The sequence below is a fragment of the Nasonia vitripennis genome, chromosome 3 (genome assembly GCF_009193385.2).
Source record: "Nasonia vitripennis strain AsymCx chromosome 3, Nvit_psr_1.1, whole genome shotgun sequence".
NCBI lineage: Eukaryota > Metazoa > Arthropoda > Insecta > Hymenoptera > Pteromalidae > Nasonia > Nasonia vitripennis.
Genome location: NC_045759.1, coordinates 14514499 through 14527150, shown reverse-complemented (window position 1 = coordinate 14527150; position 12652 = coordinate 14514499). Strand labels below are relative to the sequence as shown.

Here is a 12652-nt window from a genome sequence, read left to right as displayed (position 1 = left end):
AACGCCCCGCGTCGACTCGAAGACGAGGATATATTTTGATAGCGATCGACATTTTCTTCTTTCTCTCCGCACAGCAAAATAGTACTAATTTTCTTTTATTCCATTCTGCAGGTCGATTATACTCGGTTTGAATACTCGTCGATCTTCCAAAACGAAAGCCGATACCCTTGATCATCTTGGCGATACTCTCCTGGGTCGCTGGATTATCTTGTAATAGGATATAACTACACAAGTATACACACACACACACACACACACACATACGTATAGACTTATACAAGATAAGGCAGGTAAGCCGAGAATTCCTACACAGGAGTCTTTTCTTTATTTCATTTTCATTGCAATAATTATATTTATGCCTCTAATAAAAAATTCTCCTCTCTGTATAGCATTCCTCTTTCAATCCGAGCAACACCTGGACGAAATACACACAGTATCAGTGTAACCACTCTTTGCATCTGTACATCCGCAGACACCAGAGGCTCTCGAGAGAAGAGAATGGAGTCCGCGGGGGGACGACGAGGCTGAGTGATGGATGTATCTCCGGGAAGGACACACGCCTAAAAAGAAGACGTCGAGAAAGAGAGAATAAGAAGAACGAGGTATAGTACACAGAGGCTCGCGTTCGATTGGCCGTGTATACTCTCCTCTCGAATGGCCGCTGCAGACACAGGACACGTCGTCGACGACACAATGCCGGGGAAGAAAGAAGCGGCGACTACTCGCAAATCACCGGTCCTCATTGATCGGATTCCGTCGAGAGAGAGAGAGAGAGAGAGAGAGAGAGAGAGAGAGAGAGAGAGAGAGAGAGAGAGAGAGAGAGAGAGAGAGAGAGAGAAGTCGGAAAGTCGCAGAGGGGGCGCGAAAAAAGGGACAAAGCTCGCAGCTCTCTCGGTTTCGGTTTGCGGCCAATGAGAGTAACAGGAAGTCGGCTTCGGTCCACAGGCTCGCATTGTTGTCATGCGACTGCATTATGGTGGGAGTGACGCGTGTGTACTTGTATATATATCGACAACATTTTATTCGTCACGCCGACGCCCGGTCACGTGACTTGCGGAAACGGAGTCGATGATATTGTTCGACTGTGTGTGTGTGTAGGTGTAGACACTGCGAGATGCACAATGAGCTGGTATGGCTGCAGCTCGCTATAAATCACGGATCTCGGTTTCTAGTGACATTTTAATACGCCGCCGCGCAGCACTTCTCCCGCATTGTCGTCCTCTCTGTATATATCTGTACCGATCTCTTATTCTCTTTCGGCCCGTCGGGACGACGATGATCCTCCGGCATTATATTATCGAGCGCTGTAATAATGCGTTTTACAAATTCGAATCGGCTTCAATAAAAACGTCGTTATGCGTGTATTTGTCGTGCGGGCGTGTATGCTACACGCGACGACTCAGCGAATTTCTTTGAGGGACGATGAGGTGAGCACATATACTGTATATCATATATAGATACGTTGGACGGATTACAATGGGCCGTGACAATTTGTTCGATTCTGACTGGTTGTTGGTTTAAGGTGTCGCGAGTGATTAATTTTTATTGGTGTATGGTATAAATAGCATAAAGAAATGAGAAGAAGAATCTCTCGAGCAGCGGATTAGTCGTTCGCGACGATACTCCGAGATTATTTACAGGAAGTCGGGGCCCTTGTGCGCATCCACACGTTGATTCAGACACGCATAGGCTGTAGAGCAACGATCAAGCGAGTATAAGTGCGCGCGGTGTGTGTTTTGTGCTTCTTTTCATTAGAGCGTTTCATCGTTACACAAAGGCTCTTTATACCGCGAAGAAGATCTGTTTTGCTTTCGAGCCTCCGTATCAGCTTAAGACGCTATACTCCGCGACGCTACACACAACTCGTTTGCTTCCGCTCGACGAGATCTCTCCCCCCCCCCTATCTCTCTCTCTCTTTCTCTATCGCTTGTTGATCCATCATACACACACGGCCTCTTCTTCTTCTACGAAAGCTCACTCGCGTATACACACGCGCGGGCGCGAGAGTAGCGCTGGGCGACGAGTGTTTTACCGGTCGTAAGTTAAAGGCGCCTCGATTAAATAAACGCTCTCGCCGCAAGCGCTTCTCTGTGCACACATAAGCATCGCGCGAGCGCGTAATATATATGTATGTCGGAGAGCTTATTGCGCTGCTCGCGAGGGTATAATTGGAAATTACGAAATCGGGCTGTGCGCGCAGGTTTTTTGCGATGATTTACGATATTACGGCGCGATTGACTGCGGCGGGTGCTTTGCGAGTGTTGTACCTTATGTTTCTGTATGCACATTCGATTTCTTTTTTTAACGAGCATGAAATAGTTGGTGCCGATCGATGCGATTTTGTAAATTTAGAACTGGCCGCATTCTCCGATTAGTGCCGATAGGCGGCGCGAAGGCACTTTAACGCTACCCTCAGCAGAATCTCTCTCTCTCTCTCTCTCTCTCTCTATCTATCTCTCGCGACGTATAGCCGACCTTTTTCATCCCAGAAGTCGAAAGATAGCAAGAAAGCTACCGCTGCCGACATTCCAAAATCCAGTAGCCCCGAAGATAGCGGCGGCGGCTCTCAAAGTCTGTTTGGTTAACGTTTCGAAGAGACAGTGTAAACCAGCGGTACAGCCAGTGGGCTGTTTGCTTAGCGGCGCCGCCGGAAAACGAGCGCGGCGCGAGCAGTGTGTGGCGCACGCGAGAGAGCTGTTTTTCTTTCCGCTTTTTCTCTCACGCGCTCGCATACACACGCACACACACACACGCATACGCGCGCGGACAGCTGCGGCTAATTATGTGTATATACTGACCTGGGCTGCGAGTTAGAGAGATTTTTTCTCAAAGATCCGAGAGAGACTGGTGTTTTCGTTCGACGCATCGTTAGCAGGAATATCACCGCGGCCTCTTCGACGCCCACTTACAAATATTTGCTTCTTCACTTTCCTCCTCGAATCTTCTCGATGACGGTGTAATGTATAAGTGACGCGTGTCCTATCAATTCGAGTGTAAATAGAATCGACATTCGGCGCGAATTTACGCGCTGCGCCGCGAATCTCCGTAGAAAGCGCGCGCAAGAGAGATGGACTGTTTGTAGCAAGAGAATCGCACTGTATACTTTTTCAAGTAGTGCGGCGAAGGGGCGGAAGATTAAAAAGAATCCCCGATATATACAATATCAAGCAAAGGCGCAGCGCGCGCGTGTGTATTACGTGTCAGCTGGTAGTGGTCTGATTAGACGCCGGCAAAAAGATTCTTAGAAAGACTCGTCTCTCGCTCTATACGCAGGAGTAGCGCGGAAATAAACAAACTTTGCTGGCGAGTCTGTAAACCGAGCAACATTTGTTCCTTTGAAGTGCGAAGCGCTGATTAATTCGGGCGTGAGAGTAGAGGGCGAAATTTTGAATAGAGTAAATATTGAAGTGGAATCGAGCGGATATGTTTGAAAAAATAGATTTCCGATCGAGCGTATGCTTGCTTTTTCTCCGCCGCGAATAAGTAATAGTGCGAGAAAGGCAATTTTGCAAAAAGGAAGATGGATTTATTCACACTACTCGTGTGTAAGTGTAAGAGTATACCTGCAAGCGGTTGGTTATTCGAAACCGAGGTGTTCCACTTTGTACTTTTCGACCATACACAGCTCGCACTGACGGCCTTACTCGGATTTCCCATAGCTTTTTCATTATACGCGTCGCACGAGAAACCCCCGCTGATGATGGATCATCCGCTGATCATTCAACGAAATTTTCGGAAGTGTAAGCGCGTCTCACTACACACACACTGTCGGCTCAATTTGCATGTCTCCTCATCGCGGGATACGTATACAGCCTCGGCGCACAATGTGTATCTGATATTGCTTTTGAATTTGGGTATATGCTCGCAAGAATGAGTATATAGTGTGTGGCTTTTATAAAAGCGACTTTTGTCGTTGTAATCCCACTTCTCTTGGGGAGTGACTTTGGGACGTCGCTTCTTTCGGAGGGTAGAGCGAGAGGAGATTCCGATGCGGGAAGTTATTATTATATTCCGACGCTTTCGGGGATTCGGGATTATCATTCAAATAAGTGGATTTTCGTTGTGTGTACGGCGCGGATATTATACGCTTTTGACGTGTTAAACCTTCGTGGATTTGGATACCGATGATCTGGAATATTTTTTTAAAAAGCTTGTATAGACATGGCAGTCTTTTTGCAATCTCTGCTACAAAAGTTCATATATTCAGGGAGAAATGTATTTTCGAGCTTATACGCTTTATGCAGTTACAGCGTGAGTGACTCAATTAAGCAGGTCGAAGAAGAGGTCGTTCTGGATAAATACCTTCGCGCGTCACCTATCTTCGCTGGCCAGAGACTTGGAGAGTTAAAGCGGTGGGAGAATAGCTAGCTACAAAACAGTTTTGTTTTCATGCATTGGAAATCGTATAGTCTAATTTTTTAATTTTTTAACTAAATCTTTCCACACCTCGTTACGCATTCACTCTTTGCACGTACAATAATAGAGCGTGAAAGCGCGACCAATGGCATCGGCAGAAAACTAGAGCCATTAGCATAAATCAAGTAGCGCAGGCATCGTCAGTAGCTTCCGCACGCGCATCTGCAAAACCGATTCATTTCCAATGATCGACGGACATTAGCGCAAAAATCTTCCTCCAAATTGCCGTGCAGCGTGAAAATCAATTTTTCTCAGCCTGCAGCAGCAGCACATCCGCCAATTATTATTTCGGTATTCCAGGCGTGCGCTGCCGCCCATCATCCTGCTGGGACGTATACTAGTATACGCAAGAGACAAGCTCCCTTTTTCCCGAAGACGGCCGACTGCACAGGCACACGTTAACGCGCAATTTCGGGCTATATACAAGAGACGCCCGCTGCGGAGGCCTCGAGAGTCGCGGCAGCCGGGCTACAGAGTGTAGATTATGAGAGAGAGAGAGAGAGAGAGAGAGAGAGAGAGAGAGAGAGAGGAGAGACCGCCCGGTGTCTTGGCCACCTTCCTCATCGGCTTGACCTTTCATCCCTCTGTGCGCGTGTGATGCAGCCAACCCATGTCGCTCACTGCTCCTCTCGCCGCTCGTACTTGCGTAATTGTTCGAGCTTTTTTTTCGCTGGAGAGGACGGCTTTTTTCGGCGAACGGGTGATGAGCGCTATTCCGCGACGTGCGAAGGTCTTTTTCTATAGAGATTATTCAGTATTGTTCTGCTATTCTCCGAGATGTATGGTTATGGTTATAAAAACTACGATGTACTGTGCTGTAAATGAGACGTTATACGGAATTGTCTTTCGCAAGCTCATCGCCCATCAATTAGCGCGAAAAGCAGAAGCGTCGCGTGGCGTATACGATACACGGATGATTTTAAACTCGTTTAAAAATTTGCTGACTAGCCGCCCTCTTAAGTGTACTGCAGCGGAATAGAAGCACAGATGACGGCCCATTAGCCACACCGGCATATGCCGCGCGCGATAAACAATGAAAAACGGGTTATACATACACGAGGGATATATAAATTTAAAGCGCGTTAGCCACGCTCGTTGTAAAGTCGCGTCCACACGCAGAAATTCATTTTTTCCTTCGACACACTTTTTGCTCCGTCTATTTAATTGCCGATGCGTTACTCTGTGTAAAGCCCCCGCACGTATTTCAGCGTGAAATTTTATTTCACCAAAGCGGTCGGCATTATACACGCTTGTTGCGTGTACAGGTTCGGAGTAATGCTCTACAATATTTTCTGAGGCTGCTTTAATTCTCTAGGATTAATCTTCGATCGTGGCCTTGGCCTTGCACCGATGCCTTCTGTCGCTTTTTTTCAATACCATTTCCCGCGTACGCCAACACGCAAGCGATTAAGAAATCGACACAAAATTAGTCCTCCCGCACACAGAAGCCCGATTTCCTCGCACACCTCCTCTCCACTCCCCGAAAAACAACAAAACCGCCTCCTCGGAAGCAAAACGACTTGTAAATACCCCGATGAGAAAAAAGCTCGGGAAAAACAACCATATGCCAGGAATCGAATTACCCTCCTCGAAACTCTCCCCCTCTCTCTCTCTCTCTCTCTCTCTCTCTCGTCCTCACACACACATAGGATATAGTATACTTACTTCACACGTTAGCCCCGATAAATTACGAGCTTTCAGCGCTTACACACCGGTTAACCGTCGGCGCACGTGTATATTAAAAGGAAGTGTATATAGAGGCGGTGGAAAGCCGCACCGGAACCAGTCGAGTATAATCCGGCGCTGTTTTACATTTCGTTAAATCCCTCGCGCACTGCACCTTGCCCGCGAGTATTTATACAAAAAGCCACGCCGGGCATTAATCAGGGAGGATCAAGGGGGAAGGGAAGTGTATGCGCGTGTGTATAATAACGCCTTCCATGTGTGCAGCGAGTGGGCTCTTCGGGATGTCATAATTTTTAAGGAGCCGCGGATTAATGCTTGTTTAGCGCTGCGCGCGCTACTGCACTGAAAATAGAGGAATTAGATCGTTGTGTGCTGTTGCGATTGGAAAAAACTTTCGGTCTTCTACCGAAATAGCCGTGTTTTGGGTGTGCTGAGCTGGATAGGCGCGACACGTTGCTTAGACCGAGCACAAATATTTGGTTGATTATAATGATTAGCCAGCTTGATTCGCACTCATTTAACCGCTGAGGGTTAATTAGTTCTCGCGGACGTCGGGATCTTAAACAAACATAGTCGAGTTGACGCGGCGATCCATTCGTTAAGCCTTTCGTAAATACAAACCGACGTCCCGCGAGTCGCGCTAATTGGCTCGTAACTCGCTTTCGGTATACGTGCGTGTCTCGAGCTCTCGGCTCTATATCTATTTCCAGCCTCCTCAGTCTTCTATTTAGCCTCTCATCGGTATCTTTGGATTAAAATATTTGTCTGTTATTCCCTATACTCGTTAATTTATACATCGATCGACACACGACAACAGGAGCCAAATCGTACATTACAAATTCTGTTTGCAAACTCATCTCGTCGTCCGAATCCTCGAATCCACTGTACACCCATCATCACCCCATCGCAAATCCGCTGCACAGACTACACTGCAGTACACGTATATAATAATCCGAGAGCGGCGCACAAAAGCCCGAGTCGCGCGCGGATTTACGCCCTCGCACAAAAGTCTCTCTCCTCGAGCTCGTTACCGGGGATCAGCTGGCGACGGCGCATTGTCACCGCTAACGAGCTCTAAATAGACTCTACTACTCGCCGGACGTATTATAATCACCGCACGCGCATATACGTATATATGTATATACCTATATCGCTCGCTTTCCAAACACGTGGACCGCTCGCGTCTGTGCCCCTCAGCGTTTTCGCTCATAATACACCCAACGGGTGAGCCGCGCGCGCAAAGGTGACACGTGTATAACGAGCCGAGGATGGATATATACCTATAGCATCGGGATGGATCTATGCGGTGCGTATGTAAATCGGGGAACCCCCGCGGACAGCGAGCGCACGCGCGCGAGAGAGAAGGAGAGAGAGAGAGAGAGTGAGATGCCTTTCTCTCCCTCTCTCTCTCTTGTACACTGCATACTTTCTTCGACGCGAGCGCTCTGTGTTATTGTCTTGGATTTCGTCTCGCTTTCTCTTTGTTTCTGTACGCGCGCAGCTTCTTGCTTTTCGTCGCCTTCCGAGAGAGAGAGAGAGAGGGAGAAACTATCTCTCGCTGAGAGATTTTGACGAGTGACGCGCGCCTGTCGTGTGTAGGATAGGATAGGATTGATTCGTGAACCCGAGAGCTGGCTTGCTCGCTCGCAGTGTAAATCTCTACTGGTATGTCTGCGTCGATGGTAATCTTCGATCGAACAGCGCATTGAAATAATTTTTCGAGATTGAAAGCATAACGCAATAATAACAACGCCAGCCTTGCTTACTACAACATTGCACGTCGAGCTGGTACACACACTTCAGAGCGAAAGCTGCTATACGTGTACACATCAAGGGGTGCCCTGTAGTCTCTCGCGCGCGACAGATGTCTCGCCACGTGAGATCAGCGTCTAAATACCAGCCCCGTCGACCCGCGTGCTGTATACGCGCTTCTCGGACCTAGTTTCCAAATCCAATTCTTTTTTCCTTCCTGCCAAGGATCGCCCTTGGCTGTAACTGTATAAGTATACTGTATATGTATGTATGTACGTAGCTTCGGTGATGGATCGTCGGGAGCAAAATATATACGCCATGCTGGCCCGCTGCAGTCAATTTGTAGGTACACGCGCGCGCCGCTGGGCTATAGACTGTTACACTCGCGTGCGTGGACCAAATTCGATTGTCGTGGACGACGGTGTTAGGCGCTGCATTGTGTGTGGCGGTACACGTCTTCCGGCTGATTTATTTTCGAGTCGAACGAGGTCGATTCTGATGGAAATGCAGTTTCCTTTTCTTTTCGTTTTTTAATTATCGTTAAAAGATAAAACAGCAGCAACTGCAAGTCATACACATGTATGACTTGCAGTTGACTCGACTACTTGAACGTATGAAGTGATATAAGGAGCCCGTAATATACGTACTGAACAACCAACGAGATAGAAAAGTCCTACAATACCAAGAAAAACTCGAGCTATAACACTCGCGCAGTCGAATTTTACATCCTCCGCGTGTAACACCTCCGGAAAAGGCATTATCCTCTCGAAACGTGCATCCGCGACTACCTGTCGCGCTGCTCGCGCGCGCCTCTCCCCCGTACAAAAGAAGCTTTAAAAAAAGGCTCTGCGGGCCCACAAGCAATCCGCAAGTCACAAAGTGAATAAGACGTCAAACCAAAGCGGAGCGCACGCGTCCGTCCATTCAGCCACGTGCAAAGGCCCTATTTGTATCCTACACGCAGAGCGTATAATACCCACACGCGCCCATGGCTTTTCCGACAGCTCTCTCACCTGGCGCTTGTGTGCAAGCAAACAGCGCATCTGCACGCGCCCGTCCTCGTAAATCGACTTCCTGGCGATTTTCTTTCGGCGAAGCGACAATCACCGCCCATGTACACTGGGCCTCACCTGCCGACGCTTTTCTTCTTCCGCTCGCGCGCTAACGAGCGGAGGCGCGCGCGTCTCTTCTCTTTTTTCTTCCTCCTCCTCTTCTTCTTATTCTCGAGGCTTGTGTGCGCGTAGGAGACGTGACCTCTGCTTAGAAAGCTGCAGTCGCATAGGTATTGATCGATCGGAGTGCGGAGGGTATTGTTGCGCTTTCTTCTAGCGGCGGACGCTGCGTTTGAAGTTGCGGCTTTTCGCTGTTTTTCTCTGCGAGAGCTGTGTTTTTAAATAAGCCTTGACGCCGCGGGATGAAAATGTCGCGCCGCAGCTTCGCAGAAGTATTTGGAGACTCGAGTAGCTTTTGGAATGCCTTTGTGCGCGACTGCCTAACGAAAAGTTAATGTGTCTTTTTTTCAATTATACACGCTTGAAACTTGGATACTTTTTACCCTGCGGATTGTAAATCGAGGGAGCGCCGTGAAGAGGTTTATTCGTTTATAGGATCAATAAAGTTGCTCAACGCGATTTTCTGTCCTGAATCGAGCTCGGAATCCTTTTGAAAGGAAAGAGTGTAACTATTTCTGAAAAGTCTCTTCTTCTGCATCTACAAAAGTTTCACAAGAGTCGCTTTGTGTTCTGTTTCAGGATCGGATTTAACGATTGATTTCCCGCCAAGCAGAGACAGTGTGGAAATGCCTCGGAGCTGAAAGAGGTTTACGAGGATTTTGTAAGGAACTGTAGTAAAGGAGTAAAAAAAGTCCATACGGGGACAGTAAATGCTAATCTTCGACGTACCTTTGACTCGGTTGGAACTATGTGTAAGTTTGTATCTATTTTATTACAGTCCTCGTAAATTTTAATTAAATCGCGGTGAAATACACGCTTACGTAAGAATATTCAATACATTCGAGTTGAAAGAAGGCGACAAAGATTCCGAATACAAGGCGGGTAAAGTTCAAAAAGAGCCCATTTCATGCTTCTTTATTTTCGTCACACACGTACTGCCGTAGAAACGGCGCGTCTCGGAAAAAGGCGGGCGTAAATAGCACTGGTAAAACGTATAGTGCGCGCGTAAACGGCGAGCGTGAAATTTGATTTAGTAAAAGCGATTTCCTTTGTGAAAATATTTCTAGCTTTTTCAGTTAGCATTTTCTGCGAGACCTATATTCGTGTATACCATTCATTCTAGAAATATGTTTTTAATATTGTCCTCGACAATAAATAGAAGCAGTTTTTGGTCAACCTTCGCATATATACGCCATTAATTATTTAGACGTAGTGCATACGCTTCATAGTATGTCGCATAAGCGGAGATTATATTCTCTTTGTATACAGCGGCGCATAGGATTTTCCGCGACAATTATCCTGATTACCAGCACAGTATTCGCCGAGCCGTGAAAAGAGAGACGAAGCTCTGAGCGAGAGCTCGCGGGGGGTAACGATTTTAATGCAAAAATAACAGACACCGCACGCGCGCTAACGACTCTCTATTTTCCCGCCGCCCTCCCACCCTCATTATCTTTATTTATTTTTTAGTCCGGCTCGTTCTCTCTCTCTCTCTCTCTCTCTCTCTCTCTCTCTCTCTCTCTCTCTTTCTCTCTGTCCCAGTGTTTTCGCGCCGACCGACGAAAAATTGCCGCTCGCCTGCGTGTGTGTCCCCCTTTTCTATTTTCGCCACATGCTACGCGTATTATATGCCCGCGCGCGTATGTAGCGAGCTGCCGCACGTGTCCGGCTGTCCTGTTGAGCGGTGGGTGCGATGGCTTTGTAGCAATAGAGAAAGAGAGAGAGAGAGAGAGACAAGTACTCGAGGCTTAATTGTGCGCATTTTTTGGAGATCGTACTTGTTAAAATTCGGTCCTTTCGAGCTGCGCTTTTGCGGAGGACCGTTGATGACTTTTTATTGTTCGCTCTGATGGACTGCTTGCTCATTAAAGAAATCCATTTCATATAAATGCGCGATATTTATTGGAAAAAGCAAATAGAAAAGAATATTTGTTATTTTCCCACACCTATATTTTAGAACTACACGCGCGAAACCGATTCCGCGACGATCAACAAAAAAATGGGCTTAGAAAAAAACAACGCAAAAACACAGCTCTCTCGATAATAAAAATATATCCGTTCGACTCTCTCCCTCTCGTCGGTTATTCGCACTGTAGGCGCTAAATAAAAAAAACACCGCCAACGAATATAATAATAACGAACGAACATAAAAGCCCGGGAAAAAGCGAGCTGGAGGCATCGTCAGGGAGCATATCGAAGCCCGGGGAAAATCGGCATCGCGCGCGTTGTTTTCCTCGTCAGTCGAGCCGAGCGACCGAGGCAGTTCACCACGATTGCAGTAACACTGCACGGCGCAGTATACAAGCGTCCGCCTGTGACGCGGGGGACGCGCGATATCGGTAATGTAACCAATAACGCTGCGCGGAGCGAGAGAGAGAAAGAGAGAGAGAGAGAGAGACAGAGTTGGTCGGAAGCGTGAGTATAACGAGCAGTTTAATGACAGGGTCGACGTCGAGCTCCGAGGCAAAACTTGTTACAGTAGACCAGAAAGCTTTTGCTGTGTACGCGGCAGCTTTGTAGCTGTAGCACAACTGCGGATTCCAGCAGTCGCGGCGCGTGTTTGTCGCTGAAAATGCTTCTGGCACTTCTACTCCCCCTTTCTCTCTCTCTCTCTCTCTCTCTCTCTCTCTCTCTCTCTCTCTCTCTCTCTCTCTCTCTCTCTCTCTCTCTCTCTCTCTATACTGTACAGCGAGAGAGAACTTCCGCGGCGATGGTGTGCCTTTTCCGCGCTTTTTCCGAGCTTTCTCTCCCTCTCTATATTCCGTCGTTTTGTGGGTATAACAAAGGCTTTCGCAATCGATTACGGCGTCGTTAATATAAATCGCTCGGTTTAAAGTGTAATACGACTTTCCCATGATGAATTCGACCCCGCGCGCACTTTTCCGTGATTTCGACTGAAATCGTAACGAAGAATCCCGTCGATCGTCTCTCCGGTTATGCGGGGCTCGACGACAAGAGGGTTGATCAGCGAGCAGAGAGCTAGGGAACTGAACCTGTATCCGTACACGTACACACATGCAGCCGAGTTCTCACCCCTGTGTTTAATACAGAATCTCGCAGGGGTGCAAGAGAGAGAGAGAGAGAGAGTTTCGATCATTGCTCGGCGCATCGCGTATACAATGTCGTTTGCGTCACGCGCGCGACTTTGTACCCGGTGATTTGTCTCCTTGCGGCTTCCGAGTACACGGGGGTTGATAACTTCATCGTTGCTCAATTATTCGCGCGCGCGCTCAGCGACCCTCAGCAGTCACGACCCCCGATTTCACACGCGCTTCTCGGCTCTCTCTCTCTCTCTACACGCTCTTGTTGTTATTATTTTACCCCTTTTTTTCACTCGACCAAAGTACCGACAACAGTGATTTCTTTTTCTGCGCCGGGTGCGTCGATGGGATATTGATGAGCTCCGATGCGGTGCGTCGTATGATTTCGAGAAAAAAAAGTAATACACCGCAGCTCGTCTCCTTATTTACACGCGGACAGTTCCGAGAGGGCGACTCGAGAAAATCCGGTAAAAAAGAAGAAGCATCTCTGTGAGAAAACACGAGTCTCTCACTCTTTTCCACGTATACCTATATGTCCTCACGCTCCTCGTTTATTACCGCAGAGCAGCGACTGCTTCTTTTTCT

The 12652-nt window shown here is 47.8% G+C and overlaps 1 long non-coding RNA gene across 1 annotated transcript; it reads left to right on the top strand.

Annotated features, from left to right (window-relative positions):
• On the top strand, positions 1-9772 carry LOC116415720. Its single transcript, XR_004227237.1, has 3 exons — positions 1-290; positions 390-602; positions 9606-9772. It is a non-coding gene; the product is annotated as an uncharacterized LOC116415720 (long non-coding RNA).
• Positions 9773-12652: the final 2880 nt, after the last annotated feature.